Raw genomic sequence first — 12,777 nt, 5'->3', positions numbered from 1 at the left:
TATACTCTGTCTTTCACAACAACAGGAAGGTGTAAAATATAAACTTAAAAACAAATACTCTTTATCAGTGCTCAACACTGGCCATGATTAATCAACCAGCAGTCTCCAGACTCCTAACCAGAGATAATTCCTAGCTCATCAATCAATGGGGAATTTCTATTTATAATTGTCAGGGTTCAAGAGAAGGTTAAATTAAAGGGATAAATAAGCCTGTTACTATACTACAATGAATTGCTCCAATTAGAGAATTAGCCTTTGTTAAATTTTTTCTTTCATTTTATTAAAAGTATAAAGTTTCTAACAAATGCATAGTTTCCATTTAGTTTACAAAATGCTGACTATTTCAGTTGTTTACAATGTATTTCAATTATTTTACAGGACATTTAATCTTAATTCCATCACTGTGATGTAGAGATAAGATGGGAAACTTTCAAAAATACAGAAAATTATAAGATCATTTCATACTAAGAAAATTTGGTGTACAGCCATTTTCTTAATGGATTATAATAGAATATATTTATTTACTGACAGTTATTCTGTTAATTGGTTGTCTTGATAATGGGATTAATAACTATACTTGCAAGAATGTAATATCCTAAACTAAAGATACCATTTTTGGTTTGTTTTGATTCTCATTTTTATATTTGTGTGTGTGTTTTTCAAAGAGGGGAAAAGAACATACATTTAGGTAGATAAGGGTGTGTAAAGGATCTTGGAGTTTTGAGATGGGAAAATTAAGATTAAAAACAATGGGCTTTCTTGAACTTTGAGTATTTGCTTACAGCTGTTAACACACATCTCTACCCTTCAAGAGGGGATGATTCTATGATACATCTCTATCTATATATGATAAAATAGTCTCTGTTTGTCTATACATCATCTATATATCTCACCTCCTATAATTAAACTTCATTACAAATATGAATATGAAGAATTATTTTTCTTATTTTTAATTCAAAGATAAAAGTTAGCTTAAAGGAACATTTAATGGAAAAAAGGCTCAGTTATAGGAGATATAAATAAGTCCTATATTAAAAATCCATTCAAACTATAACCACCTGATTGTTTTAATGGATTATATGAAAATGTGGCAGAATTTTAAATTTATAGACTGCTGCATCTAGGTGTATCTCCATCATCTTTTGCTTATTTTGATTACTTTTATTGATCAGAAAAGTTAAAAAATAAGTGAACTAGTTGTTTAAAATCTAAACGTTAATGCAAATAAACATAATCAAATTCATGTTTCTCTTTCAAATTTCTTCCATTTGATCCACAGCTTAGGAAAAATATTTTGAACTATAATCTCCACTTGGTTCTAAACCATATTAAAATTTATCTTCTCAGTGTGACTGTCTGCATTATAGTCCTTTTTCTGAGAAATAAAAAAGGGTCAGTCATTTCTAGTGGAACAAAGGAGCTCTTGAATGGGACCTATCTTAAGAATGTTGTGCAGATAAATTTGAATAGGGAAGAGTGAATTTCAGGGAGAGTTTTGAGGAAAATCTTCTTTAAATTGTTATTCTATTTTGAGTATTCACAAAAATGTATGAAAATGAATTTTTGATGTTAGCTACTTTGTTTTCTTATGAAAAATCTGTTAAATATTAATTTAGAGGGCTAGAAATATGCCTCAGTTGTTAAGAGCACTTCTTGCTCTTCCAGGAGACCCAGATTCCATTTCTCCAACAGATCATCACTCATTTAGAGTAATCATTTGAGAAGACATTTCATCTCACTTACAATAGATGATACACATATGTGAGCCCATGCATATGACAGTGTCAGCATTAAGTATGTACATCTCAAATAGCATCCGTTGCAAAGTCTAAGCATAAAATTTGTAGAAGTAAACAATAGTTCTGCCTCTTACTTTACTTATAAAATATTCTATTTAAGTCATCTCTGTTCAGAAGAGAATATCCATCTACTTGTATATTATTAATGTCATTAATATTTATTCTTGTGATGTAAATATAATGAGAAATAAAATCACCAACTATGACTCCTATACAGGTCTCCAAAAGACAACAGGAAAATAATCTGCAGACAGACAAGAATGAAACTCAGTTCAGGCTGACTTACTTAACTGATTCTGGGCCAAACTTCTGGAGTCTGACAGTGGTTTGTTTAATTTAGCCATATTTAAGCACAGCACAATTTTGGAAAATGTTTCCTGGTGGCAATTAACTCAGTTCCACAAATACAACAAAGCTTATGACATGTTCATGTTGAAATTCTTTGCAAAGTACATATGGCTTCTTCCTTAAAGATGAGTTTTGGTGACTTAGAAACAATGTTCAAGAGAGGACGGGAAATGACTGAGATAAACATACTTATGCAGACTTGGCATGGCCCTAAGAAAACATAAAAGTGACTTAGGGTTTGCAAAGTACAAGTAGAATCTCTCAAAAGAATAGCTTTATAGACTAAGAAGCAATGTTCAAAATTCAGGAGGAAAATTCTGGAATAAACATAATAGTCTGGGAGATTTGAGTGAAACCTGGCTCCACAGAGAGAAAAGGATTGACAGGTCATGAACTACATATTTCCCAGTGTTCCAGTAGAAGACTAGTAAACACCTCCTTCCTTTGAAGAGGCATGCTTGCATGTTTTTAGCTTTCTTGGGTTCCCCAGTGCTTATTTGTGTGCACACAGATTTCTTGCTCTCTACAGACATCAATAATTCAGTAAGTCTCCAGTACTCACCATGTTGCCATGTTGGCAAAGGTGATGAAGCTCTTTCATTATAAGAAAACTTCTGTGAAATGTGATATTTATTTTTATTCATTTATTTATTTTTCTTATTTTACATATCGATCCCAGTTCCTCTCCCTCCCTCCCTCCCTCCCTTCCTCCCTCCCATGCCCCCCCCGACCACCCTCCCATCCAATTCCCACCCCCACTCTACATGTAGGGTGATACCTTCCAGGAGGGGTCTACAAAATCTATCAAGTCATTTGGAATAGGAACTAGGCCCTCCCTCCTGCCTCTAGATTAAGGGATTATCCCTCCATGGGAAATGTGCTCCCAAAGTCATTTGATGCACCAGGGATACATCCTGGTTCTACCATCAGAGGTCCCTTAGACTGCTCAGGCCCTCTAACTGAGACTCATGTTCAGGGGGTCTGAGTCAGTCCAATGCTGGTCTGGGGACCCATTGGCTCCTCCTTGTTCAGGTCAGCTGTCTCTGTGGGTTTCTGTAACCTAGTCTTGTCCTCCCCCTCTACATCTGGATTCCAGTTTGGCTCAGTGTTTAGCTGTTGGTATCTGCTTCTGTTTCCATCAGCTACTAGATGAGGGCTCTATGATGATGGATAAGTTAGTCATCAATCTCATTATCAGAGAAGGGCATTTAAGGTAGCCTTTCCACTGTTGCTCAAATTGTTAGTTGGGGTCAGTCTTGTAGGTCTCTGAACATTTCTCTAGAGTCAGTTTTCTCTTCAAACCTATAATGCTCCCTCTTTTATGGTATCTCTCTCTATTTCTCTCTCTCTCTCTCTCTCTCTCTCTCACACACACACACACACACACACACACACACACACATATTCCTCCCCTGACTCATTCTTCCTAGACCCATATGCTTTCCTCTCCTCCCCTTCTCTTTCTCCTAACCCCCTGTTCACTTACTGTCCCTCCACTCCTAATATGCTCAGGAGATCTTGTTCCTTTCCCCTTCTGTGAGGGACCTTGTATGAATCTCTTAGGTTCCTCCTTATAGCCTAGTTTCTCTGGCAGTGTGAATTATAGGCTGGTGATCCTTTGCTCTAGGTCTAAAATCCATATATGAGTGAGTACTTACCATGTTCCACTTTTTGTGACTGAGTTACCTCGTTCAGGATGGTTTCTTCAAGTTCTATCCATTTGCCTGCGAATTTTAAAATTCCATTGACTTTTTTTTCCACTGAGTAGTATTCCATTGTGTAAATGTGCCACATCTTTATCCATTCTTCAGCTGAGGGCCATCTAGGTTGCTTCCAGGTTCTTGCTATTACAAATAATGCTTCTATGTACATAGTTGGACAGATGTCATTGTTGCATGGATGTGGATCATTTGGGGATATGCCCAGGAGTGGAATTGCCAGGCCCTGTGGTAGACTGATTCCCATTTTCCTGAAGAACCACAATACTGCTCTCCAAATTGGCTGTACAAGTTTTCATTCCCACCAGCAGTGGAGAAGTGTTCTCCTATCTCCACATCCTCTCCAGCATAAGTTGTCATTGATGTTTCTAATTTTAGCCATTCTGCCTGGAGTAGGATGGTATCTCAGAGTTGTTTTGATTTGTATTTTCCTGATAGCTAAGGATATTGAACACTTTCTTAAGTGTCTTTCAGCCTTTTTGATTCCCTTCATTGAGAATTCTGTCTTCAGTTCTGTACCCCTCTGTGAATGTTTATCCAGTAAGCCACTTCTCCAGACAGGTATTGCAGTGATACCACACAAAAGAAGATAAAAAAAGAAAAACTAACATTTGGTGGCATTTAACCAAGAATGGATGATATTTATTCAGTAAAACTTTAGTCATTCTTGTTCTAATCTGAAAAGTAGTAGCCCTGTCTACCTCAAGATTCAGGAATTCCACTCTTAGGCATATACCCAAGGATGCACATTCATACCATAAGGATGTCTGTTCAGCTATGTTCACAGCAGTATTATTTGTAATAGTCAGAACCTGGAAGCAACCTAAATGCCCCTCAACAGAAGAATGGATAAAGAAAATGTGGTATATTGTGGTATATTAACACAATGGAGAACTACTCGATGTAGGAAAAAAAAAGAAAAGAAAAAAAAAAAAAAAACGACATCTTAAAATTTGCAGACAAATGTATGGAAATAGAAGAAACCATCCGAGTGAGGTAACCAAGACCCAGAAAGACAAACATAGCATGTACTCACACATAAGTAGATATTAGATACAGAGCAAAAGCTATCCAGCCTACAATTCACAACCTCGGAGAAGCAAGGAAACAAGGAGGAGGGGAAAAGGACAAGATCTGCTGAGTATTGTGAAGCACAGGCAGAAGGGGGAAGGGAAGTGGGAAATAGGAGAATGAGGAGGGGAGAAGGGGGTGGAAGAGAACATGAGGGATCAAGAAAGTCAAGTTGGGGTAAAACAAAGGAGAGCAAGGAAAGAGATACCTTAGTAGAGGGAGATGTTATGGGCTTAATGAGAAACCTGGCACTAGGGAAATCTCCAGGAATCCACAAGGATGAGGCAATTAAGAATCTAAGCAATGGTGGAAAGGCTGCCTTGAATGCCCTTGCCCTATAATGAGATTGATGACTACCTTATATGCTATCATAGGGCCTTCATGCAGTAGCTGATGGAAGCAGCTACTGAGCTGATCACTGAGCTGAACTCCCGGAATACAGTTGTAGAGAGGAAGAAATGATAGGCAAATGGATCAAGACCTTGCTTCAAAAGCCCACAGAAACACCTGACCTGAGCATGTGGAAGCTCACAGACCTCAGACTGACAGCTGGGGAACCAGCTTAAGACTAAATCAAGGCCCCAGAACATGAGTGCCAGTTGGGGGGCTTGAACAGTATATGGGGCCTCTGGCAATGGAACCAGCATTTATCCCTAGTGCACAAATGGACTTTGGGAGCCCATTCCCTAAGGAGGGATACTCTCTCAGCCTAGACACATGGGGGATGGCCTAGGTCCTGCCCCAAATGATGTGACAGATTTTGATGATCCCCCATGGGAGGCCTCACCCTTCCTGAGGAATTGATGGGAGTGGAATGAAGAATGGCGGGGAGAATGGGAGGGTGAGAGGGAGACGACCCTGGGACTGGTATGTAATATAAGATTGTCTTTAATTTAAATAAAAATTCATTTTAAAAATTCAAGAATATTTTCTTTCTTATTTTTTGGGGGGGATTCTTTTCTCATTGTATTATTTTAAGGTATTACCCCCCAAATAAGTTGAGAACCATGGTGTTGAGAAGAGACCTCAAAAACAGGGCTAGTGAGCAATAGAGGGATTGGGGAGGGGACGGAAATGACTCCAACTTTCTTCCAGGGACTGCAGAAAGTTGAAAATAAAAGAAAATTTAAAAAAAAAAAAAAAACAGGGCTGGTATCAATCTTCTGTGCTAGTCATCCTCACCTTCATCTTCCTCTCTTTCCTTCATCATCTTCATCCTCTTCATCTTCATCTTCATCCCCTCCTTCATCAATATCTTCCAAGCCTTCCTCCTACTCCTCTTCTGCCTCTCCTTCATCATCCATATCAGGAACCAAATAGTGCTGCAAAGGGTTTGGCCAAATATTGTCTTTGATGACCTCTCCTACCTCATCTGCACCTGCATCAGAATGGTCAGTAAATCAGGCGAAGAAGCTCTGGCTCCTGGTGCTGCCTCTTCTTGCGGGCCTTATTCTGCATTTGACTTGAGGGTTTTGTCAAATCCTTTCCAGATTTCCATTTGATTTCAGTGGACTTTGACGATGGATCACCACTCTCATTCAGATGAAATTCTTTGGAGAGAACTTTATCTTTAAAGTAAGGATGTTCATCAAAATAAAAATCTGTTCTGTAGCCTGATTTAATGTCTACAAATTCTGTCACTTCAACTCTGGCCGAGTAATGCAGAGCCGCTTCGTCTTCCTTCCCAGGCAGTGCAGACACTTGTGGATGGTTCACAAATGTTGTTACCCAAATATTTGGGATTTTGGCAATCAATTCTGACCTCTTCTGAAAAAACAGCTGGTGAAGTTCTCCTTTCAAAATTACCTCACTGGCTTGTTCATTAAGTCTGTCTATTTCATTTTGTACGTCATCAATGTGTTAAATTGCATTTTGCTGTTCTTTTTCTCCCTTTGGCGGGCCAAGAGAGGCCGACTTGTCCTCCAGCTTGGCGGCAGGAACCAATTTGTGTTTCTTGGACTGAGGCAGGAGAGCAGGTTGCCGTTTCAGGGCCATGGCACAAGGGAGCTGGCATGAAGCCGGTAACCAGAGCCTCCGTGCTTAGAGGAAGAAGAAAGGCTCAGCCGTTCAAGGCTAGGCTCACAACCAAAAATATAAGGTTTTATTTTTCTTATTTTACATATTGATCCCAGTTCCTTCTCCCCCCTCCCATGCCCCCCCCAGCCACCCTCCTATCCAATCCCCCCCCAGACTGATAGAAACTAGCATTGAACTGACTCAGACCCCCTGAACATGGGTCTCAGTTAGAAGACCTCGACAGTCTAAGGGACCTCTGACAGTGAAACTAGGATGTATACCTGGTTCACGAAAGACTTTGGAAGCACATTCCCTGTATAAGGAGGGCCTATTCCCTACACCAAATGACTTGACATTTTAAATACATTAATAAAAAGTAGTCCCAAAGAAAGGTCATTCCCCCATCTCTCTCTCTCTCACTCTCTCTCTCTCTCTGTCTCTTGAACACCATCCTCTATGTATATTAAACACCATCCCCTCTCTCTCTCTCCATACATATATACATACACATACATACATACATACATACATACATACATACATACATACATATTGAATACCATCCTCTCTCTATTGGACACTATCTTCTTTCTATTAAACATCATTCTCTGTATGGAACACTGCTCTCTCTATTGAATACCATCCTCTATCTATTGAATACTGATCTCTCCATCTCTCTCTCTCGCTCTCTCTCTCTCTCTCTCATCCTCTCCATATATTGAAGACCACAACAAATATATGAACACAAAGGAATGGGGCATTTTGTCTTAATCAGTCTTTTACAGGAGTCTTGTGAGGGGAAATTTGTTTTTCTGCCCTTACTGACTCAGAACAGCACACAAATCCACAATCACATCTCATCACTCTACACCTACAGGTTTTTTTCCAACATATTTCCAGGGTAGGTAGTGTATTCATTGTTTTCAGTGCCTCTCCTCTTTCAATTCATGGTCTTCGACCTGGACACCACATCTCACACACATGTCTATTATTTAGTATATGGTAAGGGAATGCAAGAATCACAAAATAAATATAGGAAAGTTCTGCATTGAACTGAGCTTGTAAGAGTTAATTACAGTCCTCAGCAAGAGCAACAAGGGCTCTTAAACATGACACGATCTCTCCAGTCCCCAAAGTGGAGCACTTAAATGTTAATTTCCTCTAGACATCTTAGAATCTGAAAACACTTTTCTATATTTTTCTGTTACTTTGTCTATAGCAAAGTATAGCTATAAAGGTCTAGGTAGTGATGTATATACTTTACAAAAATATTCAAATATGATTTCTTCACTACTAATAACCTACTCAAAAGTAATTCGATAGTGAGAGGGGAGGTTTATAGTCAGTTAAAAATCATTTTATCTACTAAAGAAAATACCCAGGAGAATGTACATCTCTTTTATTTTCTCAAGTAGCTATGTTTATTGTGTGTCTAGATTTGAAACAGGTTTCTAGGTATAACTAATGGGCCATAGTGTTATACTTTACATTACATTGCACATTCTGATACTCTAATACACCTGCCTTAAATTAGGCCACACTCATTTCCCCTTGGTTAAGCTTTCCCATTCAATCTCAAATTAAGCTAATGGCTCTAATTTAATTGCTTTTCTCTAGACCAAATTGCCCGATCACTTAGTGTCAGCACTTCTTTTTAAAGAAAATCTTTTCCTGTTCTGTTAAAGTCTGACATTGACACAGTTTGCACACAGAGTAGCATTATGCTTCATGATAAAAAGCACATTCTATCTGGAAATATAGAAAATTTATAAAGTCAGAGAAAGAAGCAGAAGTGACAATATTCTTACTTCTCCTTGAAAAGAACTGGTGAGCATAGAAAATTAAAGTGCATTGCAGAAGTTGGTTTCTATTTCACCTTAAGGAATTTTCTAAATCCTTTTGTCCCTTAAACAACAATTATTTTTAAGGATTTTTTCACTTATATGTTTCTGTGCTTGTGATAGTTTATATGCATGTGATGAAGAATATGCCTTCAAGCACAAAGAGACCAGAAGGAAGAATCATAAGACCTCTAGCACTCTCCAAGTATTCCTTTGAATACTAAACCTGAGGCTCAGGTTGTCTTGACAAGAATGGAGCCCAGAAAGCACCCAGTGGTACTCCTATCTTTGTCCAGCTGAGAGCTAAGGACAGAGTAGTATACAAGACACCCAGTTTTTTTGCAACAGTGCTTGGATCCAAATTCCAGTCCTCAGCATTGCATAGCAGGTACTCTTAGCTACTGGATTATCTCTAGATCCAACAATAATTTTATACAAATATTAAAATATCACTATAACTTATATTACAATGTAGTATCTATTTTTGAAATATTCCTTTATTTTACTTTACATGTATGGGTGTTTTGCCTGCATGTATATAAGAGTCCTGGGCACATGCTTGTCCACAGAGGTCAGAAAATATCACATCCCATGGAACTGCACTTACAGATTGTGAACTGCCATGTGGGTGGAAACAAAACTCAGGTTCTCTGCAGGATCATCAAGTACTCTCTTCAACACCATACAGTATATTTTTATCCTCCCAGGTAATATGGACACTTTCCCCCTCATATTCTAATCATATATGAAGTAATGTAGTATTTTCTACATATGAAAATGCATGGTTCATTATCACACAATCATTTATCATTTTGAATCTTGTCAAAATGATAAAACTCTTATTTATTTGCCAAAAACATAATGTGAATTTTAAAAATATATCCATAGCATACTAACAAAAACGAAAAACAAAAAAGCAAGGAATGGCCCTGTCATGTATCACACTTGTATATAAACCAAAATAAAGCAAGCAAAAAGTCTCTTGTAAGAAAATTTCTCTGACTTGTTGGAAGTACTTTCAAAAGTATTTACACTCACTTTTTGGTTGAGGGGCATCTAGGTTGCTTCCAGGTTCTGGCTATTACAAATACTGCTGCTATGAACATAGTTGAACAGATGTCCTTGTTGTATGAATGTGCATCCTTTGGGTATATGCCTAAGAGTGGAATTGCTGGATCCTGAGGTAGACTGCTTCCCATTTTCCTTAGGAACCACCATACTAATTTCCAAAGTGACTATACAAGTTTGGACTCCCACCAGCAATGAAGGGGTGTTCCCTTTCTCCATATCCTCTCCAGGATAAACTGTTGTTAGTATTTTTCATTTTAGCCATTCTGATGGGAAGTAAGATAGTGTCTCAGAGTTGTTTTGATTTGCATTTCTCTGATGGCTAAGGATGTTGAGCAATTTCTTAAGTGTCTTTCAGCCATTTTAGATTCCTCTATTGAAAATTCGCTGTTTAATTCTGTACCCCAATTTTAAATTGATTTTTTGATAACTAACTTCTTGAGTTCTTTGTATATCTTGGAAATTAGCCCTGTTAGATGTGGGGTTGGTGAAGATCTCATAGATGCTCCTCAACCAAAGAATGGATACATAAAATGTGGTACATTTATACAATGTAGTACTACTCAGCAGAAAAAAAAAGCATTGGAATCTTGAAGTTCAAAGGCAATTGGCAAATTGATGGAACTAGAAGAAACCATCCTAAGTGAGGTAACCCAATCACAGAAAAACAAACATGGTATGTACTCACTCATATACAGATATGAGACATAGAGCAAAGGTTTATCAGACTACAATCCATGTCTCCAGGGAAGCTAGGAAACAAGGAGGACCGTAAGACCGTAAGAGATACATACATACATACATGGTTTATCAGTGAAGGAGAATGGAACAAAAGCCCCTGAACAAATTGGGAGCATGGGGGGAGGGGGAGGGAGGAAAAACAGGAGCAGGAGGGGAGAAGAGGAGAGAAAGGAGAACACATCAATAGAGGGAGCCATTATAGGCTTAAAGAGAAATCTGGCACTAGGAACTGTACAGAGATCCAAAAGAATGACCCCCAACTAGGAATCTAAGCAATAGTGGAAAGGTTAGCTTAAATTCCCTATTCCCTTCCCTTGTAATGAAAATGATGACTACCTTAAATGCTATCCTAGAACCTTCATGCTGATGGAAGCAAAAGCAGATATCCACAACTAAACACTGAGCCAAACTCTGCAAGCCAGTTTCAGAGGAGGAGGAGTGACAAACAAGGGGGTTAAGACCATGCTGGGAAACCCCACAGAAACAGCTGACCTGAGCAAGTGGGAGCTCATGGACCCCAATCTGAGAGCTCGGGAACCACCATGGGACCAAACCAGGTCCCCTGAATGTAGGTGTCAGCAAGGAGGACTGGGCAGTCTATGGGGCCTCTGACAATGGAACCAGGATATATCCCTAGTGCACGAACAGACTTCGGGAGCCCATTTACCATGGAGGGATACTCCCTTAGCCTAGAAACACAGAGGAGGATCTAGGCCTCAAATGACTTGACAGATTTTGATGATCCCTGAAGGCCTCACCCTCCCTGGGGAGTGGTTGGAGGATGGGATGGAGGAGCTGGTGGGGAGCATGGAAGAATGGGAGGGAGAGGGAACTGGCATTGATATGTAAAATAAGATTATCTCTAATTTAAATAAAATGAATTAGTAAAAATTAAAATAAAATTTAAAAAAAAAATTTTAAAGTATTTCCACTCCTTTATATAGTGAAGATTTACATGACAAAGGGTTTACTTTACTGTAAGCACACACACACACACACACACACACACAGCTATCAGCTGGTAAAATGTTTTTGCTTGTGTTGATGGGTTGTGGAAAACGTTTATCAAAAATTGAATGTTGAACTTGCAATTCAGGAGACTTTGGTTTTATTCCCCACCTTTTTTGCCAAAAAAAAAAAAAAAAATCATCGAATGTTAACATGTGGAATTTGACTAATTCTAGTACTACAATTACCATTATTTGAAATATCCTGAGCACCTCTTGTCACAGCAGTAGGGTTCACTCATGACAAGGCTGTATCATGGAAGCAAATTTATCTGCCTTTTATCCAGGTAGAAACTGGCACTCACAAATAATAATACCTCTCTTTTAAAGCCATTTTTATTTTTACTACTTAACATATGATAAAAGCAAAGAGACAGAAAGGAAGAGAGAGGAAGTTATTATGGCTAAAGGGCAGTAAGAACCAATAATTGCAGACTGTATCAAGAGGATATGCTTACCTAAGAGTGAGTTAGATATTGTGTGATGGTTGGTATTAACTACCAAACTGAAAGAATACAGAATCACCTGAGACTTGGAGGGGGGTACCTGTGGACAGTCACACTGATTACTTTTACTGATGAACTTAATTGTGGGTGGGACCCTTTCCTAGAAGGAGAAGCCAGGTGACATAAAATGGGGAAAGCGACCTGAGCATCCATTCAATTTTTGTTGATGTTTTCATTGTAGATGTGAGGCACTGCTTCAAGCTTCTGCAGAGATTGCAAGGCTGCCATAATGAACTATACACTCAAACTATAAGCCAACACAAAAAGTTTATCTTCCTCCCCCAAAACTGTGCCTGTTTTAATTAGTCTGTTTTATAATTTAATTTAATGAAATATCCAAAATTAATATGTAACCAAAATTAATTTTTTGTGACCCCAGAAGTTGACACATCAAATTGATCATAACACGCTCCTTTCCTGCAAAGTCCTAAAATGCTGTTGAGTGTAATTGCATTGTTTTGGTCTACCCACTTTTCCAGAACATGAGTTTTTTGGGATTTTTTTTTAAGCAGGTATTTCATGCTGAACAAATCATTCCTGTGTGCTCAATATTTAAGGTTGTACACCATACTGTGTGTGTGACCTCAATTCATTATTGCTAGATAAATATTGGCACATGAATAAGTTTGATTCAAATAGTCATAGTCTATTAAAGGTATCCC

General features: G+C 38.4%; 1 pseudogene; it reads right to left on the bottom strand.

Annotated features, from left to right (window-relative positions):
• Positions 1-6,042: 6,042 nt before the first annotated feature.
• Positions 6,043-6,931, bottom strand: LOC127226184 (protein SET-like; annotated as a pseudogene).
• Between the last annotated feature and the right edge of the window lie 5,846 nt (positions 6,932-12,777).

Source organism: Phodopus roborovskii, unplaced genomic scaffold (genome assembly GCF_943737965.1).
Source record: "Phodopus roborovskii unplaced genomic scaffold, PHOROB, whole genome shotgun sequence".
NCBI classification, from domain to species: domain Eukaryota; kingdom Metazoa; phylum Chordata; class Mammalia; order Rodentia; family Cricetidae; genus Phodopus; species Phodopus roborovskii.
The sequence above is the reverse complement of the archived record's forward strand: the minus strand, read 5'-3'. Positions and strand labels throughout refer to the sequence as shown.